Source organism: Cariama cristata, unplaced genomic scaffold, assembly GCF_000690535.1.
Source record: "Cariama cristata isolate BGI_N322 unplaced genomic scaffold, ASM69053v1 scaffold15440, whole genome shotgun sequence".
In the NCBI taxonomy this organism is placed as follows: Eukaryota; Metazoa; Chordata; class Aves; order Cariamiformes; family Cariamidae; genus Cariama; species Cariama cristata.
In genome coordinates this window covers 56,326-60,080 of record NW_009593103.1, presented here as the reverse complement: position 1 = coordinate 60,080, position 3,755 = coordinate 56,326, and positions in this window count along the sequence as shown.

The following is a 3,755-nucleotide window of genomic DNA, read 5'->3' as shown; positions in this document are numbered from 1 at the left end:
AAAACAACAACAAAGCAACCCAAAAATAAAGCTTGACTACTTCTAATAGCCATCAAATATGGTACAGGATCATTAGATTAACCTTTTATTATGATGAAAAGCATTGCTGTAAGATGTTTCAGCTGTTTTTAATGGGATCAGTAGGTTTATGCTCCTTATTACACTGAAATGGATAAAGATTTTCATTTAGATAAATGGGTACCTGACGTGGTCTGGTTTTTGGCTTTTTTTAATATATCTACTGCTTTTATGTTGGCTTCTGACTTCTTGATGATTAACAGATAATTACTTTTCCTGTGGTGAGCAGTTTTGAAGTTGGATGGCAAGATGGAAGTATGTTCTTTGTGCAGATGTTTCTTCAGCAGCAACATCCAGCAAGAATGATGGAGCTGGTGTTTGTGTGGGTAACGCATGACAAAAGCAGCTACCTCTGCCCAACACAGTGAACTCAGCCACCCTTTTTGCTAGTTTCTCTGCCCAGTTTAGAGAGGCAAAGTGTGCCTCTTCAGATGTGAATCATAGAATTCTTATAGTTGGAAGAGACCTCAAAGATCATCAAGTCCAACATTCTACCTAATGCCACCATGCCTACTAAAGCATGTCTCGAAGTGCCATATCTAAATGTTTTTTTGAACACCTCCAGGGATGACGAGTCCACCACCTCCTTGAGGAGCCTGTTCCAATGCTTAACGACTCTTACAGTGAAGTTGTTCCTAATATCCAACCTGAATCTCCCCTGGCGCAACTTTAGACTGTTTCTTCCTCCTATTTATTGAGAAATAGATGAGTTGGTTTAAACACTAAAAATTGTTATTTGGTTAGAAGTTTATGTCTGTGCCAAAACTATTTTGGGAAGGTCCCTGTTGGATGCTGGAGCAGGGCAATATGGATCAAGAAAGTGTGCTGGTACCTTCACGCCTCCATGAACCAATTTCTCCTGCACCAGGGCATCTCCTTGCCACTAACCCTGCACACCCAGGGTCCCACACATCCCATGATGCCCAGCGGCAAGTGCCAAGCAGGGTGATGAGGTCCCTTCTCTTCCTTTTTGACTGCAAAGATACTAGGAGATCTTGGGTGAATGAATGAGTTAGGTGTCTGTGTATGCAAAATGGACATTCCAGTACTTGTGCTTCACAAATATATTGATAACTGTCAGCTGTGCTGGTAGTCCTAGAACTGAAGGATTGAAGTAAGGAATAAAATGCATTTAGGCTAGAAAGTACCTAGTTCAAATAATCTGTTACAGTTTGCAATTGTTCTTCCTTTAGTCTGACTGTGGGCTAGTTTAATCAGAACCATCTAATTTCATCAAAGGTTGCTCAGATGCTGTGGGGTGGAGTGTCACTAATGATCCCCAGAAAGTCCTGCTGCAGAGCAACTCTTGAGATAATGATGCTCAGTATTTACAGATGTTGGCACGGTCAAATGCTTGCACGTTACTTGAGGCAACCTTGTAAAGACAAGTGATGATTACAATTTTGGGTCTCAAACAAACCTGCAGTGAATAACTGGAGCCTCAGGAGACTGCTATTAGCAGCACTGTATTCAGGGAAGCAGCAGGTCCTTTCTTCTTATCCCACCAGGACAGGATGAGAGAACGCAGTGCAACAAAAAGGGGTTTTGTTCATGAGACATATTGGACATTTTGGACACAATGTGATTATTTCTCAGTTGTGTTTTCCCAGAAACTTCCTTCCAGCTAGAAAAATAGATGCACTCTAGCTAAGGCTCCTTGCCCTGTGCCACTGACAGTATCATACATGTTTTTCCCTGTCTGGCTGAACACTACCAGACCAAGGCTTAAGGGCTGTTAGCCTTAAGCTTTAAAGAAAGAACTGTTTGTTTCTTAACAATGCAATTTTTTTCAGCCTAATGTAATTAAAAATCTTTTGTTGCCATGCTGGTTGTTACGGAATATCCAGGAGGAAAATATTGACCAGTCTTCAAAGTACAAGAAGTTGGTGTCTTGGTGGCTCTTCTTTCGTTAACATGTAAGAGTAGGGAAGAGGTACTTGTGACCTTTTATTCAGCTGTTTTCAGTGTGCTTACCCCCACAAAAAAAATCAAGAAAGAAGTATGCCTTAGAAGGAAGCTTGGCTGCATCATTGATGGTATTGTGCTGACAAGAGTCTGTGGTCTAACTGTTGAGAAGAGACACTTTTTTAGGTAATCGGTAGCAGGGGGCTCTTAATTCACTTGATTCCATGGCATCATGAAGTTATTTTCCAATCTGAAAATGAAGCTGAAGTATTTGGGTTTTGACTGCAACTGCATGTGCCCCTGTCATACTACAAGAATAATAACGGCAGTTATTTCTTCAGCTGCATGTGTTGGCTGCATTGCAGGTTAATAATAAAAATGGTATTATAAGTTGTAATGACTTACATATGGGAATAGGTCTTTTTAATATTCTTAGTTTGCCATAGATGATGATTACTGCACTTGTACTTTAAAAGCAGTTATGTAAAACCAGCAAAAGGTGTGACACAGGAAAGGCAATTGCCTTTGAAAAGCTTTCATAAGCTGTGCTATTAAGTATTTATACGTGTGGTCTTAGAAGAGGTAGACTAAAAAGTAACTACCTCTAAGAATGTCACAAATGTTGCTTGTGACCCCTGGCAGAAGCAATATTTGGATCATTTATCTATCAAAAAAAGACTGAACACAAGAACTTTCTTCTGATTATAGAAAAAATGTCAGTCTGTGCAACTTTTGCTGTTTCAAGCCTTTGCTTTTCATTTAAGAGTCTACTGCCCTTTAAGACCATTTGATCAGAACATTAAAGGCATGTTCAAATCCTGTGTCCTGTTCAATCAGGATATTTTTATTCCTATATGTATGCTACAGATGCTAGGGAATTAAACATTCTGTTGGTGGGGGATGAACAATCCAAATGCTACCTCCTGGACCTAGTTTTGTGTGGCTAAAAATTACATTTGACTAGCTATAAATAAGCTTCTATTGCTATAGTCATATATATGAGAGTTGTTTGAAAAGACAACCAAGACTTCCTATATTTATTAACTTTAGCCAAAAGGCATAGAATCAACTGCTTGCTTTTTCTAAAGCTCTGCTTACAACCAGAGAAAAGTGCATAAAGATCTCCTGTTCCCCATGAAATAGGATAAAGGACCTCATATACTGACTTCTTGAGGAAGCCTTTCAACACCTAGTTGAGTTCCTGCATATCTTTAAAGGATGTTTCATCTTGGCTAAATATTTAAAGCAATTGAGTATCAACCTTGAAATAAGTTATACTTAAGTAACTAAAATTGCAGTGATTTAAAAGAATTAAGTATCATTTAACAGTATTTCCCTCATCTACTATATTGCAAACATTGTGTCAGGGACTATATTTATCTATTCAATTGTATGTTCAATACCTAGGCTTACAGTGCCCCTGTTCCTGTAGGCACTACTGCAATTTTCCTACCTGTACATACAGAGTTAATGAAATAAACTTTCTCTATAAAGGAGATGTAGCCTTTCTTTCTGTACACATAATTATGATGGTAATAATAATGAGTGGCAATGGAAAATTCACATACATATAGCTTTAATTATCTGGATTGGCAGTGTTTGGATATCTGGATTGCCAACAGTACATGACACTTTAATTGGTTGGGTTTTTTTGTTAACCTTTCAGATGTTTGATAATATTGGCAACAGAGTGTCTATGATTGGGGAAAGGAGTTGAGTATTTCCCACCCCCATATTTCCTTCTTTGTGTACTAGAAACCTAGAAACTAGTG